At 44.3% G+C, this 21,046-nt stretch overlaps 20 non-coding genes across 20 annotated transcripts; all 20 read right to left on the bottom strand.

Moving 5' to 3' along the window:
• Positions 1-145: 145 nt before the first annotated feature.
• trnae-uuc (transfer RNA glutamic acid (anticodon UUC)) lies at positions 146-217 on the bottom strand. The gene has a single exon. It is a non-coding gene; the product is annotated as a tRNA-Glu (tRNA).
• A 541-nt stretch (positions 218-758) lies between these two features.
• On the bottom strand, positions 759-832 carry trnai-aau (transfer RNA isoleucine (anticodon AAU)). The gene has a single exon. It is a non-coding gene; the product is annotated as a tRNA-Ile (tRNA).
• A 1,423-nt stretch (positions 833-2,255) lies between these two features.
• On the bottom strand, positions 2,256-2,327 carry trnae-uuc (transfer RNA glutamic acid (anticodon UUC)). The gene has a single exon. It is a non-coding gene; the product is annotated as a tRNA-Glu (tRNA).
• Positions 2,328-2,868: 541 nt separating this feature from the next.
• Positions 2,869-2,942, bottom strand: trnai-aau (transfer RNA isoleucine (anticodon AAU)). The gene has a single exon. It is a non-coding gene; the product is annotated as a tRNA-Ile (tRNA).
• Positions 2,943-4,365: 1,423 nt separating this feature from the next.
• On the bottom strand, positions 4,366-4,437 carry trnae-uuc (transfer RNA glutamic acid (anticodon UUC)). The gene has a single exon. It is a non-coding gene; the product is annotated as a tRNA-Glu (tRNA).
• A 541-nt stretch (positions 4,438-4,978) lies between these two features.
• trnai-aau (transfer RNA isoleucine (anticodon AAU)) lies at positions 4,979-5,052 on the bottom strand. Its single transcript has one exon. It is a non-coding gene; the product is annotated as a tRNA-Ile (tRNA).
• Positions 5,053-6,475: 1,423 nt separating this feature from the next.
• On the bottom strand, positions 6,476-6,547 carry trnae-uuc (transfer RNA glutamic acid (anticodon UUC)). The gene has a single exon. It is a non-coding gene; the product is annotated as a tRNA-Glu (tRNA).
• Positions 6,548-7,088: 541 nt separating this feature from the next.
• Positions 7,089-7,162, bottom strand: trnai-aau (transfer RNA isoleucine (anticodon AAU)). The gene has a single exon. It is a non-coding gene; the product is annotated as a tRNA-Ile (tRNA).
• A 1,423-nt stretch (positions 7,163-8,585) lies between these two features.
• trnae-uuc (transfer RNA glutamic acid (anticodon UUC)) lies at positions 8,586-8,657 on the bottom strand. The gene has a single exon. It is a non-coding gene; the product is annotated as a tRNA-Glu (tRNA).
• A 541-nt stretch (positions 8,658-9,198) lies between these two features.
• Positions 9,199-9,272, bottom strand: trnai-aau (transfer RNA isoleucine (anticodon AAU)). The gene has a single exon. It is a non-coding gene; the product is annotated as a tRNA-Ile (tRNA).
• Positions 9,273-10,695: 1,423 nt separating this feature from the next.
• trnae-uuc (transfer RNA glutamic acid (anticodon UUC)) lies at positions 10,696-10,767 on the bottom strand. The gene has a single exon. It is a non-coding gene; the product is annotated as a tRNA-Glu (tRNA).
• A 541-nt stretch (positions 10,768-11,308) lies between these two features.
• On the bottom strand, positions 11,309-11,382 carry trnai-aau (transfer RNA isoleucine (anticodon AAU)). The gene has a single exon. It is a non-coding gene; the product is annotated as a tRNA-Ile (tRNA).
• Positions 11,383-12,799: 1,417 nt separating this feature from the next.
• trnae-uuc (transfer RNA glutamic acid (anticodon UUC)) lies at positions 12,800-12,871 on the bottom strand. Its single transcript has one exon. It is a non-coding gene; the product is annotated as a tRNA-Glu (tRNA).
• Positions 12,872-13,412: 541 nt separating this feature from the next.
• Positions 13,413-13,486, bottom strand: trnai-aau (transfer RNA isoleucine (anticodon AAU)). Its single transcript has one exon. It is a non-coding gene; the product is annotated as a tRNA-Ile (tRNA).
• A 1,423-nt stretch (positions 13,487-14,909) lies between these two features.
• trnae-uuc (transfer RNA glutamic acid (anticodon UUC)) lies at positions 14,910-14,981 on the bottom strand. Its single transcript has one exon. It is a non-coding gene; the product is annotated as a tRNA-Glu (tRNA).
• A 541-nt stretch (positions 14,982-15,522) lies between these two features.
• Positions 15,523-15,596, bottom strand: trnai-aau (transfer RNA isoleucine (anticodon AAU)). The gene has a single exon. It is a non-coding gene; the product is annotated as a tRNA-Ile (tRNA).
• A 1,423-nt stretch (positions 15,597-17,019) lies between these two features.
• trnae-uuc (transfer RNA glutamic acid (anticodon UUC)) lies at positions 17,020-17,091 on the bottom strand. Its single transcript has one exon. It is a non-coding gene; the product is annotated as a tRNA-Glu (tRNA).
• Positions 17,092-17,632: 541 nt separating this feature from the next.
• trnai-aau (transfer RNA isoleucine (anticodon AAU)) lies at positions 17,633-17,706 on the bottom strand. Its single transcript has one exon. It is a non-coding gene; the product is annotated as a tRNA-Ile (tRNA).
• A 1,417-nt stretch (positions 17,707-19,123) lies between these two features.
• Positions 19,124-19,195, bottom strand: trnae-uuc (transfer RNA glutamic acid (anticodon UUC)). The gene has a single exon. It is a non-coding gene; the product is annotated as a tRNA-Glu (tRNA).
• A 541-nt stretch (positions 19,196-19,736) lies between these two features.
• On the bottom strand, positions 19,737-19,810 carry trnai-aau (transfer RNA isoleucine (anticodon AAU)). The gene has a single exon. It is a non-coding gene; the product is annotated as a tRNA-Ile (tRNA).
• Between the last annotated feature and the right edge of the window lie 1,236 nt (positions 19,811-21,046).

Raw genomic sequence — 21,046 nt, 5'->3', positions numbered from 1 at the left:
CTGACTTTGAAACGGATGGCACAGAAGTGTGTGCTGTATCACTACAACGAATGATGCGCTGCTGATGGTTGGGGCAGCAAGAGTGCAGTGAGCTGTGAATTTGTTCAGGAACAGCCTTGCAGGTCAAACGGCCGAAAATACAATGTTCCCTGACCGGGAATCGAACCCGGGCCGCAGCGGTGAAAGCGCCGAAACCTAACCACTAAACCACCAGGGAAGCTGCTACACAGTTGCTTGCCAACAAGCAGACCAACACAGTCTTTCCTGCTTGCTCCTTCCAAAGTCTCACCACTTTCGCGCCAGGTAAAACTGTTCGGAGCAAATGGCATTTTTTGTGGAGAACACCAAATATATGTCCCCGCATCCGCAGCATCACGTGCGGGTAGGCATCCACTGAAATCTATTTCATTCTGTCCTTTTCTCGGGATTTTTCACTCTCGGTGCCGGGTGAACATTTCATTTAGTGTTTTTGTCCTGAACTGCAGTCTTTTGCCCATCTCCAGGCGACAGAACCGTTCTGGCTGTCTGTTCCTACTTTTGAGCATTTACGGGAACAGGCCTCCGGTTCATCGTTTATCAGCAAACCAAGAAACAGAAATAAACAGAAAGATGTGCCTCTCCACCCCGTCGGCAAGTAGCAATGACTGTTATTCCAAATAATTCCCAACCCTTGTGATTCTGTGTGGATTTGTTTCATTATAAAGATTTGATTTTCAACGTGACTAAAAACCGAATAAAAATTATGAAAAACACTGGAATGGCCCGTACGGGGATCGAACCCGCGACCTTGGCGTTATTAGCACCACGCTCTAACCAACTGAGCTAACCGGCCACAAGTTGTGTTATCGTTGCGTGAAAGCTCACTCTGCGGGGATTGTGTTTCCAACTCACACTGGATGACAGATTTACTGCATAAACATTGAACGCATCACATCGCTTAAACATTGTGCACTGTTCATCTACAACACTGCGCAGAGTGTAAATAGAACGTAACAGAACGTAACAGCTTAATCTAAAAACAATTCATGTTGAAAATTATTATCACGCAACCGCTGAACAGCCCACTGTCCCGATATAAAATCAGCCACTACCCTTAGAATGAAGGGAACGCGAAATAACCAAAAATTGCTGAAACACGGGATTGAGCCATGAACCATCTGGATCTTCAGTCAAACGCCTTCCCAACTGAACTATTTCGGTCTGACAGTGAACGAAGCAAAGTTTTCTCACACCTTTTTGAAAGAAAACCTGACCCCGGAAGGAATTGCCCCACCCACTCTGTCCTCGTTTCGGGGCAATGGGTCCAAAACACATCTCAGAGCTCAGGTTGTGTCAATGTAAAGTATAATGATACCGAAAATCTTAATGCTCATGTTCCGTTATCAGTGCCCACGATCCAGGCAATGGTCTTGTACACGTTGCTAAGTTCAAAATGTGTATTTTTTCGCACTGGAAATGAATTAACTGATATCTGTGCTGTGATCAACTAGGTTACTTAGGGTGATGTCGTGCAAGAACGTAATGGAAGCCTAATTATAACGGTGATTGTTGTCACACTGCAGTTAAATGTTGGCAAATTTACAGTGTCAATCAGCAATTCAATTCCACATGTTGATTTAATGTTCTGCTGAAGTGTTCATAAAGAAACAAAGCTTGCACAACAGGCTCGATCTCACCGTCTTGAAGACACAGTGAAATATACTGGAGAGTTTATAACTGTTTGAGACTTAACAATACTGATGTTGAATATCGGTTAGATCAATCACTCCATGAATTCACTGCTGGGAAATTCAGAGCTTGTAAATTGCCTGTGAACGCTAAACATAGACACACAGTGAGCCAATGTGCAATATAGGAGGGGCCCAGGCCAAATGAATGCTCGGGATAAGTTATCAGTGGCCATGGCCCAGGCATTCACTGATTCCAGTCTTGCAGACGTTGCTAAGTTTAAAATGCTGAATATTTCCACACTGGCAATGCATTGACAGATGGTAAGCTAGAGTGATGTGCCGCAAAAATGTACACGGAAGGCTAAAGTTAGCCATGATTGGCAACATTTACGGTGTCAATCAGCACCAGTTGAGCGAGAGCGAGATCTCCTCATTTACTGCTGACTTTGAAACGGAAGGCACAGAAGTGTGTGCTGTATCACTACAACGAATGATGCGCTGCTGATGGTTGGGGCAGCAAGAGTGCAGTGAGCTGTGAATTTGTTCAGGAACAGCCTTGCAGGTCAAACGGCCGAAAATACAATGTTCCCTGACCGGGAATCGAACCCGGGCCGCAGCGGTGAAAGCGCCGAAACCTAACCACTAAACCACCAGGGAAGCTGCTACACATTTGCTTGCCAACAAGCAGACCAACACAGTCTTTCCTGCTTGCTCCTTCCAAAGTCTCACCACTTTCGCGCCAGGTAAAACTGTTCGTAGCAAATGGCATTTTTTGTGGAGAACACCAAATATATGTCCGCGCATCCGCAGCATCACGTGCGGGTAGGCATCCACTGAAATCTATTTCATTCTGTCCTTTTCTCGGGATTTTTCACTCTCGGTGCCGGGTGAACATTTCATTTAGTGTTTTTGTCCTGAACTGCAGTCTTTTGCCCATCTCCAGGCGAAAGAACCGTTCTGGCTGTCTGTTCCTACTTTTGAGCATTTACGGGAACAGGCCTCCGGTTCATCGTTTATCAGCAAACCAAGAAACAGAAATAAACAGAAAGATGTGCCTCTCCACCCCGTCGGCAAGTAGCAATGACTGTTATTCCAAATAATTCCCAACCCTTGTGATTCTGTGTGGATTTGTTTCATTATAAAGATTTGATTTTCAACGTGACTAAAAACCGAATAAAAATTATGAAAAACACTGGAATGGCCCGTACGGGGATCGAACCCGCGACCTTGGCGTTATTAGCACCACGCTCTAACCAACTGAGCTAACCGGCCACAAGTTGTGTTAACGTTGCGTGAAAGCTCACTCTGCGGGGATTGTGTTTCCAACTCACACTGGATGACAGATTTACTGCATAAACATTGAACGCATCACATCGCTTAAACATTGTGCACTGTTCATCTACAACACTGCGCAGAGTGTAAATAGAACGAAACAGAACGTAACAGCTTAATCTAAAAACAATTCATGTTGAAAATTATTATCACGCAACCGCTGAACAGCCCACTGTCCCGATATAAAATCAGCCACTACCCTTAGAATGAAGGGAACGCGAAATAACCAAAAATTGCTGAAACACGGGATTGAGCCATGAACCATCTGGATCTTCAGTCAAACGCCTTCCCAACTGAACTATTTCGGTCTGACAGTGAACGAAGCAAAGTTTTCTCACACCTTTTTGAAAGAAAACCTGACCCCGGAAGGAATTGCCCCACCCACTCTGTCCTCGTTTCGGGGCAATGGGTCCAAAACACATCTCAGAGCTCAGGTTGTGTCAATGTAAAGTATAATGATACCGAAAATCTTAATGCTCATGTTCCGTTATCAGTGCCCACGATCCAGGCAATGGTCTTGTACACGTTGCTAAGTTCAAAATGTGTATTTTTTCGCACTGGCAATGAATTAACTGATATCTGTGCTGTGATCAACTAGGTTACTTAGGGTGATGTCGTGCAAGAACGTAATGGAAGCCTAATTATAACGGTGATTGTTGTCACACTGCAGTTAAATGTTGGCAAATTTACAGTGTCAATCAGCAATTCAATTCCACATGTTGATTTAATGTTCTGCTGAAGTGTTCATAAAGAAACAAAGCTTGCACAACAGGCTCGATCTCACCGTCTTGAAGACACAGTGAAATATACTGGAGAGTTTATAACTGTTTGAGACTTAACAATACTGATGTTGAATATCGGTTAGATCAATCACTCCATGAATTCACTGCTGGGAAATTCAGAGCTTGTAAATTGCCTGTGAACGCTAAACATAGACACACAGTGAGCCAATGTGCAATATAGGAGGGGCCCAGGCCAAATGAATGCTCGGGATAAGTTATCAGTGGCCATGGCCCAGGCATTCACTGATTCCAGTCTTGCAGACGTTGCTAAGTTTAAAATGCTGAATATTTCCACACTGGCAATGCATTGACAGATGGTAAGCTAGAGTGATGTGCCGCAAAAATGTACACGGAAGGCTAAAGTTAGCCATGATTGGCAACATTTACGGTGTCAATCAGCACCAGTTGAGCAAGAGCGAGATCTCCTCATTTACTGCTGACTTTGAAACGGATGGCACAGAAGTGTGAGCTGTATCACTACAACGAATGATGCGCTGCTGATGGTTGGGGCAGCAAGAGTGCAGTGAGCTGTGAATTTGTTCAGGAACAGCCTTGCAGGTCAAACGGCCGAAAATACAATGTTCCCTGACCGGGAATCGAACCCGGGCCGCAGCGGTGAAAGCGCCGAAACCTAACCACTAAACCACCAGGGAAGCTGCTACACATTTGCTTGCCAACAAGCAGACCAACACAGTCTTTCCTGCTTGCTCCTTCCAAAGTCTCACCACTTTCGCGCCAGGTGAAACTGTTCGTAGCAAATGGCATTTTTTGTGGAGAACACCAAAGATATGTCCGCGCATCCGCAGCATCACGTGCGGGTAGGCATCCACTGAAATCTATTTCATTCTGTCCTTTTCTCGGTATTTTTCACTCTCGGTGCCGGGTGAACATTTCATTTAGTGTTTTTGTCCTGAACTGCAGTCTTTTGCCCATCTCCAGGCGACAGAACCGTTCTGGCTGTCTGTTCCTACTTTTGAGCATTTACGGGAACAGGCCTCCGGTTCATCGTTTATCAGCAAACCAAGAAACAGAAATAAACAGAAAGATGTGCCTCTCCACCCCGTCGGCAAGTAGCAATGACTGTTATTCCAAATAATTCCCAACCCTTGTGATTCTGTGTGGATTTGTTTCATTATAAAGATTTGATTTTCAACGTGACTAAAAACCGAATAAAAATTATGAAAAACACTGGAATGGCCCGTACGGGGATCGAACCCGCGACCTTGGCGTTATTAGCACCACGCTCTAACCAACTGAGCTAACCGGCCACAAGTTGTGTTATCGTTGCGTGAAAGCTCACTCTGCGGGGATTGTGTTTCCAACTCACACTGGATGACAGATTTACTGCATAAACATTGAACGCATCACATCGCTTAAACATTGTGCACTGTTCATCTACAACACTGCGCAGAGTGTAAATAGAACGTAACAGAACGTAACAGCTTAATCTAAAAACAATTCATGTTGAAAATTATTATCACGCAACCGCTGAACAGCCCACTGTCCCGATATAAAATCAGCCACTACCCTTAGAATGAAGGGAACGCGAAATAACCAAAAATTGCTGAAACACGGGATTGAGCCATGAACCATCTGGATCTTCAGTCAAACGCCTTCCCAACTGAACTATTTCGGTCTGACAGTGAACGAAGCAAAGTTTTCTCACACCTTTTTGAAAGAAAACCTGACCCCGGAAGGAATTGCCCCACCCACTCTGTCCTCGTTTCGGGGCAATGGGTCCAAAACACATCTCAGAGCTCAGGTTGTGTCAATGTAAAGTATAATGATACCGAAAATCTTAATGCTCATGTTCCGTTATCAGTGCCCACGATCCAGGCAATGGTCTTGTACACGTTGCTAATTTCAAAATGTGTATTTTTTCGCACTGGCAATGAATTAACTGATATCTGTGCTGTGATCAACTAGGTTACTTAGGGTGATGTCGTGCAAGAACGTAATGGAAGCCTAATTATAACGGTGATTGTTGTCACAATGCAGTTAAATGTTGGCAAATTTACAGTGTCAATCAGCAATTCAATTCCACATGTTGATTTAATGTTCTGCTGAAGTGTTCATAAAGAAACAAAGCTTGCACAACAGGCTCGATCTCACCGTCTTGAAGACACAGTGAAATATACTGGAGAGTTTATAACTGTTTGAGACTTAACAATACTGATGTTGAATATCGGTTAGATCAATCACTCCATGAATTCACTGCTGGGAAATTCAGAGCTTGTAAATTGCCTGTGAACGCTAAACATAGACACACAGTGAGCCAATGTGCAATATAGGAGGGGCCCAGGCCAAATGAATGCTCGGGATAAGTTATCAGTGGCCATGGCCCAGGCATTCACTGATTCCAGTCTTGCAGACGTTGCTAAGTTTAAAATGCTGAATATTTCCACACTGGCAATGCATTGACAGATGGTAAGCTAGAGTGATGTGCCGCAAAAATGTACACGGAAGGCTAAAGTTAGCCATGATTGGCAACATTTACGGTGTCAATCAGCACCAGTTGAGCGAGAGCGAGATCTCCTCATTTACTGCTGACTTTGAAACGGAAGGCACAGAAGTGTGTGCTGTATCACTACAACGAATGATGCGCTGCTGATGGTTGGGGCAGCAAGAGTGCAGTGAGCTGTGAATTTGTTCAGGAACAGCCTTGCAGGTCAAACGGCCGAAAATACAATGTTCCCTGACCGGGAATCGAACCCGGGCCGCAGCGGTGAAAGCGCCGAAACCTAACCACTAAACCACCAGGGAAGCTGCTACACATTTGCTTGCCAACAAGCAGACCAACACAGTCTTTCCTGCTTGCTCCTTCCAAAGTCTCACCACTTTCGCGCCAGGTAAAACTGTTCGGAGCAAATGGCATTTTTTGTGGAGAACACCAAAGATATGTCCGCGCATCCGCAGCATCACGTGCGGGTAGGCATCCACTGAAATCTATTTCATTCTGTCCTTTTCTCGGGATTTTTCACTCTCGGTGCCGGGTGAACATTTCATTTAGTGTTTTTGTCCTGAACTGCAGTCTTTTGCCCATCTCCAGGCGACAGAACCGTTCTGGCTGTCTGTTCCTACTTTTGAGCATTTACGGGAACAGGCCTCCGGTTCATCGTTTATCAGCAAACCAAGAAACAGAAATAAACAGAAAGATGTGCCTCTCCACCCCGTCGGCAAGTAGCAATGACTGTTATTCCAAATAATTCCCAACCCTTGTGATTCTGTGTGGATTTGTTTCATTATAAAGATTTGATTTTCAACGTGACTAAAAACCGAATAAAAATTATGAAAAACACTGGAATGGCCCGTACGGGGATCGAACCCGCGACCTTGGCGTTATTAGCACCACGCTCTAACCAACTGAGCTAACCCGCCACAAGTTGTGTTAACGTTGCGTGAAAGCTCACTCTGCGGGGATTGTGTTTCCAACTCACACTGGATGACAGATTTACTGCATAAACATTGAACGCATCACATCGCTTAAACATTGTTCACTGTTCATCTACAACACTGCGCAGAGTGTAAATAGAACGTAACAGAACGTAACAGCTTAATCTAAAAACAATTCATGTTGAAAATTATTATCACGCAACCGCTGAACAGCCCACTGTCCCGATATAAAATCAGCCACTACCCTTAGAATGAAGGGAACGCGAAATAACCAAAAATTGCTGAAACACGGGATTGAGCCATGAACCATCTGGATCTTCAGTCAAACGCCTTCCCAACTGAACTATTTCGGTCTGACAGTGAACGAAGCAAAGTTTTCTCACACCTTTTTGAAAGAAAACCTGACCCCGGAAGGAATTGCCCCACCCACTCTGTCCTCGTTTCGGGGCAATGGGTCCAAAACACATCTCAGAGCTCAGGTTGTGTCAATGTAAAGTATAATGATACCGAAAATCTTAATGCTCATGTTCCGTTATCAGTGCCCACGATCCAGGCAATGGTCTTGTACACGTTGCTAAGTTCAAAATGTGTATTTTTTCGCACTGGAAATGAATTAACTGATATCTGTGCTGTGATCAACTAGGTTACTTAGGGTGATGTCGTGCAAGAACGTAATGGAAGCCTAATTATAACGGTGATTGTTGTCACACTGCAGTTAAATGTTGGCAAATTTACAGTGTCAATCAGCAATTCAATTCCACATGTTGATTTAATGTTCTGCTGAAGTGTTCATAAAGAAACAAAGCTTGCACAACAGGCTCGATCTCACCGTCTTGAAGACACAGTGAAATATACTGGAGAGTTTATAACTGTTTGAGACTTAACAATACTGATGTTGAATATCGGTTAGATCAATCACTCCATGAATTCACTGCTGGGAAATTCAGAGCTTGTAAATTGCCTGTGAACGCTAAACATAGACACACAGTGAGCCAATGTGCAATATAGGAGGGGCCCAGGCCAAATGAATGCTCGGGATAAGTTATCAGTGGCCATGGCCCAGGCATTCACTGATTCCAGTCTTGCAGACGTTGCTAAGTTTAAAATGCTGAATATTTCCACACTGGCAATGCATTGACAGATGGTAAGCTAGAGTGATGTGCCGCAAAAATGTACACGGAAGGCTAAAGTTAGCCATGATTGGCAACATTTACGGTGTCAATCAGCACCAGTTGAGCGAGAGCGAGATCTCCTCATTTACTGCTGACTTTGAAACGGAAGGCACAGAAGTGTGTGCTGTATCACTACAACGAATGATGCGCTGCTGATGGTTGGGGCAGCAAGAGTGCAGTGAGCTGTGAATTTGTTCAGGAACAGCCTTGCAGGTCAAACGGCCGAAAATACAATGTTCCCTGACCGGGAATCGAACCCGGGCCGCAGCGGTGAAAGCGCCGAAACCTAACCACTAAACCACCAGGGAAGCTGCTACACATTTGCTTGCCAACAAGCAGACCAACACAGTCTTTCCTGCTTGCTCCTTCCAAAGTCTCACCACTTTCGCGCCAGGTAAAACTGTTCGGAGCAAATGGCATTTTTTGTGGAGAACACCAAATATATGTCCGCGCATCCGCAGCATCACGTGCGGGTAGGCATCCACTGAAATCTATTTCATTCTGTCCTTTTCTCGGGATTTTTCACTCTCGGTGCCGGGTGAACATTTCATTTAGTGTTTTTGTCCTGAACTGCAGTCTTTTGCCCATCTCCAGGCGAAAGAACCGTTCTGGCTGTCTGTTCCTACTTTTGAGCATTTACGGGAACAGGCCTCCGGTTCATCGTTTATCAGCAAACCAAGAAACAGAAATAAACAGAAAGATGTGCCTCTCCACCCCGTCGGCAAGTAGCAATGACTGTTATTCCAAATAATTCCCAACCCTTGTGATTCTGTGTGGATTTGTTTCATTATAAAGATTTGATTTTCAACGTGACTAAAAACCGAATAAAAATTATGAAAAACACTGGAATGGCCCGTACGGGGATCGAACCCGCGACCTTGGCGTTATTAGCACCACGCTCTAACCAACTGAGCTAACCGGCCACAAGTTGTGTTAACGTTGCGTGAAAGCTCACTCTGCGGGGATTGTGTTTCCAACTCACACTGGATGACAGATTTACTGCATAAACATTGACCGCATCACATCGCTTAAACATTGTTCACTGTTCATCTACAACACTGCGCAGAGTGTAAATAGAACGTAACAGAACGTAACAGCTTAATCTAAAAACAATTCATGTTGAAAATTATTATCACGCAACCGCTGAACAGCCCACTGTCCCGATTTTAAATCAGCCACTACCCTTAGAATGAAGGGAACGCGAAATAACCAAAAATTGCTGAAACACGGGATTGAGCCATGAACCATCTGGATCTTCAGTCAAACGCCTTCCCAACTGAACTATTTCGGTCTGACAGTGAACGAAGCAAAGTTTTCTCACACCTTTTTGAAAGAAAACCTGACCCCGGAAGGAATTGCCCCACCCACTCTGTCCTCGTTTCGGGGCAATGGGTCCAAAACACATCTCAGAGCTCAGGTTGTGTCAATGTAAAGTATAATGATACCGAAAATCTTAATGCTCATGTTCCGTTATCAGTGCCCACGATCCAGGCAATGGTCTTGTACACGTTGCTAAGTTCAAAATGTGTATTTTTTCGCACTGGCAATGAATTAACTGATATCTGTGCTGTGATCAACTAGGTTACTTAGGGTGATGTCGTGCAAGAACGTAATGGAAGCCTAATTATAACGGTGATTGTTGTCACACTGCAGTTAAATGTTGGCAAATTTACAGTGTCAATCAGCAATTCAATTCCACATGTTGATTTAATGTTCTGCTGAAGTGTTCATAAAGAAACAAAGCTTGCACAACAGGCTCGATCTCACCGTCTTGAAGACACAGTGAAATATACTGGAGAGTTTATAACTGTTTGAGACTTAACAATACTGATGTTGAATATCGGTTAGATCAATCACTCCATGAATTCACTGCTGGGAAATTCAGAGCTTGTAAATTGCCTGTGAACGCTAAACATAGACACACAGTGAGCCAATGTGCAATATAGGAGGGGCCCAGGCCAAATGAATGCTCGGGATAAGTTATCAGTGGCCATGGCCCAGGCATTCACTGATTCCAGTCTTGCAGACGTTGCTAAGTTTAAAATGCTGAATATTTCCACACTGGCAATGCATTGACAGATGGTAAGCTAGAGTGATGTGCCGCAAAAATGTACACGGAAGGCTAAAGTTAGCCATGATTGGCAACATTTACAGTGTCAATCAGCACCAGTTGAGCGAGAGCGAGATCTCCTCATTTACTGCTGACTTTGAAACGGAAGGCACAGAAGTGTGTGCTGTATCACTACAACGAATGATGCGCTGCTGATAGTTGGGGCAGCAAGAGTGCAGTGAGCTGTGAATTTGTTCAGGAACAGCCTTGCAGGTCAAACGGCCGAAAATACAATGTTCCCTGACCGGGAATCGAACCCGGGCCGCAGCGGTGAAAGCGCCGAAACCTAACCACTAAACCACCAGGGAAGCTGCTACACATTTGCTTGCCAACAAGCAGACCAACACAGTCTTTCCTGCTTGCTCCTTCCAAAGTCTCACCACTTTCGCGCCAGGTAAAACTGTTCGGAGCAAATGGCATTTTTTGTGGAGAACACCAAAGATATGTCCGCGCATCCGCAGCATCACGTGCGGGTAGGCATCCACTGAAATCTATTTCATTCTGTCCTTTTCTCGGGATTTTTCACTCTCGGTGCCGGGTGAACATTTCATTTAGTGTTTTTGTCCTGAACTGCAGTCTTTTGCCCATCTCCAGGCGACAGAACCGTTCTGGCTGTCTGTTCCTACTTTTGAGCATTTACGGGAACAGGCCTCCGGTTCATCGTTTATCAGCAAACCAAGAAACAGAAATAAACAGAAAGATGTGCCTCTCCACCCCGTCGGCAAGTAGCAATGACTGTTATTCCAAATAATTCCCAACCCTTGTGATTCTGTGTGGATTTGTTTCATTATAAAGATTTGATTTTCAACGTGACTAAAAACCGAATAAAAATTATGAAAAACACTGGAATGGCCCGTACGGGGATCGAACCCGCGACCTTGGCGTTATTAGCACCACGCTCTAACCAACTGAGCTAACCGGCCACAAGTTGTGTTAACGTTGCGTGAAAGCTCACTCTGCGGGGATTGTGTTTCCAACTCACACTGGATGACAGATTTACTGCATAAACATTGACCGCATCACATCGCTTAAACATTGTTCACTGTTCATCTACAACACTGCGCAGAGTGTAAATAGAACGTAACAGAACGTAACAGCTTAATCTAAAAATAATTCATGTTGAAAATTATTATCACGCAACCGCTGAACAGCCCACTGTCCCGATATAAAATCAGCCACTACCCTTAGAATGAAGGGAACGCGAAATAACCAAAAATTGCTGAAACACGGGATTGAGCCATGAACCATCTGGATCTTCAATCAAACGCCTTCCCAACTGAACTATTTCGGTCTGACAGTGAACGAAGCAAAGTTTTCTCACACCTTTTTGAAAGAAAACCTGACCCCGGAAGGAATTGCCCCACCCACTGTGTCCTCGTTTCGGGGCAATGGGTCCCAAACACATCTCAGAGCTCAGGTTGTGTCAATGTAAAGTATAATGATACCGAAAATCTTAATGCTCATGTTCCGTTATCAGTGCCCACGATCCAGGCAATGGTCTTGTACACGTTGCTAAGTTCAAAATGTGTATTTTTTCGCACTGGCAATGAATTAACTGATATCTGTGCTGTGATCAACTAGGTTACTTAGGGTGATGTCGTGCAAGAACGTAATGGAAGCCTAATTTTAACGGTGATTGTTCTCACACTGCAGTTAAATGTTGGCAAATTTACAGTGTCAATCAGCAATTCAATTCCACATGTTGATTTAATGTTCTGCTGAAGTGTTCATAAAGAAACAAAGCTTGCACAACAGGCTCGATCTCACCGTCTTGAAGACACAGTGAAATATACTGGAGAGTTTATAACTGTTTGAGACTTAACAATACTGATGTTGAATATCGGTTAGATCAATCACTCCATGAATTCACTGCTGGGAAATTCAGAGCTTGTAAATTGCCTGTGAACGCTAAACATAGACACACAGTGAGCCAATGTGCAATATAGGAGGGGCCCAGGCCAAATGAATGCTCGGGATAAGTTATCAGTGGCCATGCCCCAGGCATTCACTGATTCCAGTCTTGCAGACGTTGCTAAGTTTAAAATGCTGAATATTTCCACACTGGCAATGCATTGACAGATGGTAAGCTAGAGTGATGTGCCGCAAAAATGTACACGGAAGGCTAAAGTTAGCCATGATTGGCAACATTTAAGGTGTCAATCAGCACCAGTTGAGCGAGATCTCCTCATTTACTGCTCACTTTGAAACGGAAGGCACAGAAGCGTGTCCTGTATCACTACAACGAATGATGCGCTGCTGATGGTTGGGGCAGCAAGAGTGCAGTGAGCTGTGAATTTGTACAGGAACAGCCTTGCAGGTCAAACGGCCGAAAATACAATGTTCCCTGACCGGGAATCGAACCCGGGCCGCAGCGGTGAAAGCGCCGAAACCTAACCACTAAACCACCAGGGAAGCTGCTACACATTTGCTTGCCAACAAGCAGACCAACACAGTCTTTCCTGCTTGCTCCTTCCAAAGTCTCACCACTTTCGCGCCAGGTAAAACTGTTCGGAGCAAATGGCATTTTTTGTGGAGAACACCAAAGATATGTCCGCGCATCCGCAGCATCACGTGCGGGTAGGCATCCACTGAAATCTATTTCATTCTGTCCTTTTCTCGGGATTTTTCACTCTCGGTGCCGGGTGAACATTTCATTTAGTGTTTTTGTCCTGAACTGCAGTCTTTTGCCCATCTCCAGGCGACAGAACCGTTCTGGCTGTCTGTTCCTACTTTTGAGCATTTACGGGAACAGGCCTCCGGTTCATCGTTTATCAGCAAACCAAGAAACAGAAATAAACAGAAAGATGTGCCTCTCCGCCCCGTCGGCAAGTAGCAATGACTGTTATTCCAAATAATTCCCAACCCTTGTGATTCTGTGTGGATTTGTTTCATTATAAAGATTTGATTTTCAACGTGACTAAAAACCGAATAAAAATTATGAAAAACACTGGAATGGCCCGTACGGGGATCGAACCCGCGACCTTGGCGTTATTAGCACCACGCTCTAACCAACTGAGCTAACCGGCCACAAGTTGTGTTATCGTTGCGTGAAAGCTCACTCTGCGGGGATTGTGTTTCCAACTCACACTGGATGACAGATTTACTGCATAAACATTGAACGCATCACATCGCTTAAACATTGTGCACTGTTCATCTACAACACTGCGCAGAGTGTAAATAGAACGTAACAGAACGTAACAGCTTAATCTAAAAACAATTCATGTTGAAAATTATTATCACGCAACCGCTGAACAGCCCACTGTCCCGATATAAAATCAGCCACTGCCCTTAGAATGAAGGGAACGCGAAATAACCAAAAATTGCTGAAACACGGGATTGAGCCATGAACCATCTGGATCTTCAGTCAAACGCCTTCCCAACTGAACTATTTCGGTCTGACAGTGAACGAAGCAAAGTTTTCTCACACCTTTTTGAAAGAAAACCTGACCCCGGAAGGAATTGCCCCACCCACTGTGTCCTCGTTTCGGGGCAATGGGTCCAAAACACATCTCAGAGCTCAGGTTGTGTCAATGTAAAGTATAATGATACCGAAAATCTTAATGCTCATGTTCCGTTATCAGTGCCCACGATCCAGGCAATGGTCTTGTACACGTTGCTAAGTTCAAAATGTGTATTTTTTCGCACTGGCAATGAATTAACTGATATCTGTGCTGTGATCAACTAGGTTACTTAGGGTGATGTCGTGCAAGAACGTAATGGAAGCCTAATTATAACGGTGATTGTTGTCACACTGCAGTTAAATGTTGGCAAATTTACAGTGTCAATCAGCAATTCAATTCCACATGTTGATTTAATGTTCTGCAGAAGTGTTCATAAAGAAACAAAGCTTGCACAACAGGCTCGATCTCACCGTCTTGAAGACACAGTGAAATATACTGGAGAGTTTATAACTGTTTGAGATTTAACAATACTGATGTTGAATATCGGTTAGATCAATCACTCCATGAATTCACTGCTGGGAAATTCAGAGCTTGTAAATTGCCTGTGAACGCTAAACATAGACACACAGTGAGCCAATGTGCAATATAGGAGGGGCCCAGGCCAAATGAATGCTCGGAATAAGTTATCAGTGGCCATGGCCCAGGCATTCACTGATTCCAGTCTTGCAGACGTTGCTAAGTTTAAAATGCTGAATATTTCCACACTGGCAATGCATTGACAGATGGTAAGCTAGAGTGATGTGCCGCAAAAATGTACACGGAAGGCTAAAGTTAGCCATGATTGGCAACATTTACGGTGTCAATCAGCACCAGTTGAGCGAGAGCGAGATCTCCTCATTTACTGCTGACTTTGAAACGGAAGGCACAGAAGTGTGTGCTGTATCACTACAACGAATGATGCGCTGCTGATGGTTGGGGCAGCAAGAGTGCAGTGAGCTGTGAATTTGTTCAGGAACAGCCTTGCAGGTCAAACGGCCGAAAATACAATGTTCCCTGACCGGGAATCGAACCCGGGCCGCAGCGGTGAAAGCGCCGAAACCTAACCACTAAACCACCAGGGAAGCTGCTACACATTTGCTTGCCAACAAGCAGAACAACACAGTCTTTCCTGCTTGCTCCTTCCAAAGTCTCACCACTTTCGCGCCAGGTAAAACTGTTCGTAGCAAATGGCATTTTTTGTGGAGAACACCAAATATATGTCCGCGCATCCGCAGCATCACGTGCGGGTAGGCATCCACTGAAATCTATTTCATTCTGTCCTTTTCTCGGGATTTTTCACTCTCGGTGCCGGGTGAACATTTCATTTAGTGTTTTTGTCCTGAACTGCAGTCTTTTGCCCATCTCCAGGCGAAAGAACCGTTCTGGCTGTCTGTTCCTACTTTTGAGCATTTACGGGAACAGGCCTCCGGTTCATCGTTTATCAGCAAACCAAGAAACAGAAATAAACAGAAAGATGTGCCTCTCCACCCCGTCGGCAAGTAGCAATGACTGTTATTCCAAATAATTCCCAACCCTTGTGATTCTGTGTGGATTTGTTTCATTATAAAGATTTGATTTTCAACGTGACTAAAAACCGAATAAAAATTATGAAAAACACTGGAATGGCCCGTACGGGGATCGAACCCGCGACCTTGGCGTTATTAGCACCACGCTCTAACCAACTGAGCTAACCGGCCACAAGTTGTGTTATCGTTGCGTGAAAGCTCACTCTGCGGGGATTGTGTTTCCAACTCACACTGGATGACAGATTTACTGCATAAACATTGAACGCATCACATCGCTTAAACATTGTGCACTGTTCATCTACAACACTGCGCAGAGTGTAAATAGAACGTAACAGAACGTAACAGCTTAATCTAAAAACAATTCATGTTGAAAATTATTATCACGCAACCGCTGAACAGCCCACTGTCCCGATTTTAAATCAGCCACTACCCTTAGAATGAAGGGAACGCGAAATAACCAAAAATTGCTGAAACACGGGATTGAGCCATGAACCATCTGGATCTTCAGTCAAACGCCTTCCCAACTGAACTATTTCGGTCTGACAGTGAACGAAGCAAAGTTTTCTCACACCTTTTTGAAAGAAAACCTGACCCCGGAAGGAATTGCCCCACCCACTCTGTCCTCGTTTCGGGGCAATGGGTCCAAAACACATCTCAGAGCTCAGGTTGTGTCAATGTAAAGTATAATGATACCGAAAATCTTAATGCTCATGTTCCGTTATCAGTGCCCACGATCCAGGCAATGGTCTTGTACACGTTGCTAAGTTCAAAATGTGTATTTTTTCGCACTGGCAATGAATTAACTGATATCTGTGCTGTGATCAACTAGGTTACTTAGGGTGATGTCGTGCAAGAACGTAATGGAAGCCTAATTATAACGGTGATTGTTGTCACACTGCAGTTAAATGTTGGCAAATTTACAGTGTCAATCAGCAATTCAATTCCACATGTTGATTTAATGTTCTGCTGAAGTGTTCATAAAGAAACAAAGCTTGCACAACAGGCTCGATCTCACCGTCTTGAAGACACAGTGAAATATACTGGAGAGTTTATAACTGTTTGAGACTTAACAATACTGATGTTGAATATCGGTTAGATCAATCACTCCATGAATTCACTGCTGGGAAATTCAGAGCTTGTAAATTGCCTGTGAACGCTAAACATAGACACACAGTGAGCCAATGTGCAATATAGGAGGGGCCCAGGCCAAATGAATGCTCGGGATAAGTTATCAGTGGCCATGGCCCAGGCATTCACTGATTCCAGTCTTGCAGACGTTGCTAAGTTTAAAATGCTGAATATTTCCACACTGGCAATGCATTGACAGATGGTAAGCTAGAGTGATGTGCCGCAAAAATGTACACGGAAGGCTAAAGTTAGCCATGATTGGCAACATTTACAGTGTCAATCAGCACCAGTTGAGCGAGAGCGAGATCTCCTCATTTACTGCTGACTTTGAAACGGAAGGCACAGAAGTGTGTGCTGTATCACTACAACGAATGATGCGCTGCTGATGGTTGGGGCAGCAAGAGTGCAGTGAGCTGTGAATTTGTTCAGGAACAGCCTTGCAGGTCAAACGGCCGAAAATACAATGTTCCCTGACCGGGAATCGAACCCGGGCCGCAGCGGTGAAAGCGCCGAAACCTAACCACTAAACCACCAGGGAAGCTGCTACACATTTGCTTGCCAACAAGCAGACCAACACAGTCTTTCCTGCTTGCTCCTTCCAAAGTCTCACCACTTTCGCGCCAGGTAAAACTGTTCGGAGCAAATGGCATTTTTTGTGGAGAACACCAAAGATATGTCCGCGCATCCGCAGCATCACGTGCGGGTAGGCATCCACTGAAATCTATTTCATTCTGTCCTTTTCTCGGGATTTTTCACTCTCGGTGCCGGGTGAACATTTCATTTAGTGTTTTTGTCCTGAACTGCAGTCTTTTGCCCATCTCCAGGCGACAGAACCGTTCTGGCTGTCTGTTCCTACTTTTGAGCATTTACGGGAACAGGCCTCCGGTTCATCGTTTATCAGCAAACCAAGAAACAGAAATAAACAGAAAGATGTGCCTCTCCACCCCGTCGGCAAGTAGCAATGACTGTTATTCCAAATAATTCCCAACCCTTGTGATTCTGTGTGGATTTGTTTCATTATAAAGATTTGATTTTCAACGTGACTAAAAACCGAATAAAAATTATGAAAAACACTGGAATGGCCCGTACGGGGATCGAACCCGCGACCTTGGCGTTATTAGCACCACGCTCTAACCAACTGAGCTAACCGGCCACAAGTTGTGTTAACGTTGCGTGAAAGCTCACTCTGCGGGGATTGTGTTTCCAACTCACACTGGATGACAGATTTACTGCATAAACATTGACCGCATCACATCGCTTAAACATTGTTCACTGTTCATCTACAACACTGCGCAGAGTGTAAATAGAACGTAACAGAACGTAACAGCTTAATCTAAAAATAATTCATGTTGAAAATTATTATCACGCAACCGCTGAACAGCCCACTGTCCCGATATAAAATCAGCCACTACCCTTAGAATGAAGGGAACGCGAAATAACCAAAAATTGCTGAAACACGGGATTGAGCCATGAACCATCTGGATCTTCAATCAAACGCCTTCCCAACTGAACTATTTCGGTCTGACAGTGAACGAAGCAAAGTTTTCTCACACCTTTTGGAAAGAAAACCTGACCCCGGAAGGAATTGCCCCACCCACTGTGTCCTCGTTTCGGGGCAATGGGTCCCAAACACATCTCAGAGCTCAGGTTGTGTCAATGTAAAGTATAATGATACCGAAAATCTTAATGCTCATGTTCCGTTATCAGTGCCCACGATCCAGGCAATGGTCTTGTACACGTTGCTAAGTTCAAAATGTGTATTTTTTCGCACTGGCAATGAATTAACTGATATCTGTGCTGTGATCAACTAGGTTACTTAGGGTGATGTCGTGCAAGAACGTAATGGAAGCCTAATTTTAACGGTGATTGTTCTCACACTGCAGTTAAATGTTGGCAAATTTACAGTGTCAATCAGCAATTCAATTCCACATGTTGATTTAATGTTCTGCTGAAGTGTTCATAAAGAAACAAAGCTTGCACAACAGGCTCGATCTCACCGTCTTGAAGACACAGTGAAATATACTGGAGAGTTTATAACTGTTTGAGACTTAACAATACTGATGTTGAATATCGGTTAGATCAATCACTCCATGAATTCACTGCTGGGAAATTCAGAGCTTGTAAATTGCCTGTGAACGCTAAACATAGACACACAGTGAGCCAATGTGCAATATAGGAGGGGCCCAGGCCAAATGAATGCTCGGGATAAGTTATCAGTGGCCATGGCCCAGGCATTCACTGATTCCAGTCTTGCAGACGTTGCTAAGTTTAAAATGCTGAATATTTCCACACTGGCAATGCATTGACAGATGGTAAGCTAGAGTGATGTGCCGCAAAAATGTACACGGAAGGCTAAAGTTAGCCATGATTGGCAACATTTAAGGTGTCAATCAGCACCAGTTGAGCGAGATCTCCTCATTTACTGCTCACTTTGAAACGGAAGGCACAGAAGCGTGTTCTGTATCACTACAACGAATGATGCGCTGCTGATGGTTGGGGCAGCAAGAGTGCAGTGAGCTGTGAATTTGTACAGGAACAGCCTTGCAGGTCAAACGGCCGAAAATACAATGTTCCCTGACCGGGAATCGAACCCGGGCCGCAGCGGTGAAAGCGCCGAAACCTAACCACTAAACCACCAGGGAAGCTGCTACACATTTGCTTGCCAACAAGCAGACCAACACAGTCTTTCCTGCTTGCTCCTTCCAAAGTCTCACCACTTTCGCGCCAGGTAAAACTGTTCGTAGCAAATGGCATTTTTTGTGGAGAACACCAAAGATATGTCCGCGCATCCGCAGCATCACGTGCGGGTAGGCATCCACTGAAATCTATTTCATTCTGTCCTTTTCTCGGGATTTTTCACTCTCGGTGCCGGGTGAACATTTCATTTAGTGTTTTTGTCCTGAACTGCAGTCTTTTGCCCATCTCCAGGCGACAGAACCGTTCTGGCTGTCTGTTCCTACTTTTGAGCATTTACGGGAACAGGCCTCCGGTTCATCGTTTATCAGCAAACCAAGAAACAGAAATAAACAGAAAGATGTGCCTCTCCGCCCCGTCGGCAAGTAGCAATGACTGTTATTCCAAATAATTCCCAACCCTTGTGATTCTGTGTGGATTTGTTTCATTATAAAGATTTGATTTTCAACGTGACTAAAAACCGAATAAAAATTATGAAAAACACTGGAATGGCCCGTACGGGGATCGAACCCGCGACCTTGGCGTTATTAGCACCACGCTCTAACCAACTGAGCTAACCGGCCACAAGTTGTGTTATCGTTGCGTGAAAGCTCACTCTGCGGGGATTGTGTTTCCAACTCACACTGGATGACAGATTTACTGCATAAACATTGAACGCATCACATCGCTTAAACATTGTGCACTGTTCATCTACAACACTGCGCAGAGTGTAAATAGAACGTAACAGAACGTAACAGCTTAATCTAAAAACAATTCATGTTGAAAATTATTATCACGCAACCGCTGAACAGCCCACTGTCCCGATATAAAATCAGCCACTGCCCTTAGAATGAAGGGAACGCGAAATAACCAAAAATTGCTGAAACACGGGATTGAGCCATGAACCATCTGGATCTTCAGTCAAACGCCTTCCCAACTGAACTATTTCGGTCTGACAGTGAACGAAGCAAAGTTTTCTCACACCTTTTTGAAAAAAAACCTGACCCCGGAAGGAATTGCCCCACCCACTCTGTCCTCGTTTCGGGGCAATGGGTCCAAAACACATCTCAGAGCTCAGGTTGTGTCAATGTAAAGTATAATGATACCGAAAATCTTAATGCTCATGTTCCGTTATCAGTGCCCACGATCCAGGCAATGGTCTTGTACACGTTGCTAAGTTCAAAATGTGTATTTTTTCGCACTGGCAATGAATTAACTGATATCTGTGCTGTGATCAACTAGGTTACTTAGGGTGATGTCGTGCAAGAACGTAATGGAAGCCTAATTATAACGGTGATTGTTGTCACACTGCAGTTAAATGTTGGCAAATTTACAGTGTCAATCAGCAATTCAATTCCACATGTTGATTTAATGTTCTGCAGAAGTGTTCATAAAGAAACAAAGCTTGCACAACAGGCTCGATCTCACCGTCTTGAAGACACAGTGAAATATACTGGAGAGTTTATAACTGTTTGAGATTTAACAATACTGATGTTGAATATCGGTTAGATCAATCACTCCATGAATTCACTGCTGGGAAATTCAGAGCTTGTAAATTGCCTGTGAACGCTAAACATAGACACACAGTGAGCCAATGTGCAATATAGGAGGGGCCCAGGCCAAATGAATGCTCGGGATAAGTTATCAGTGGCCATGGCCCAGGCATTCACTGATTCCAGTCTTGCAGACGTTGCTAAGTTTAAAATGCTGAATATTTCCACACTGGCAATGCATTGACAGATGGTAAGCTAGAGTGATGTGCCGCAAAAATGTACACGGAAGGCTAAAGTTAGCCATGATTGGCAACATTTACGGTGTCA

Source organism: Pristiophorus japonicus, unplaced genomic scaffold (genome assembly GCF_044704955.1).
Source record: "Pristiophorus japonicus isolate sPriJap1 unplaced genomic scaffold, sPriJap1.hap1 HAP1_SCAFFOLD_45, whole genome shotgun sequence".
Taxonomy (NCBI): Eukaryota; Metazoa; Chordata; class Chondrichthyes; family Pristiophoridae; genus Pristiophorus; species Pristiophorus japonicus.
Note: the sequence above shows the minus strand (reverse complement) of the source record. Positions and strands in the feature narration are given on the sequence as shown.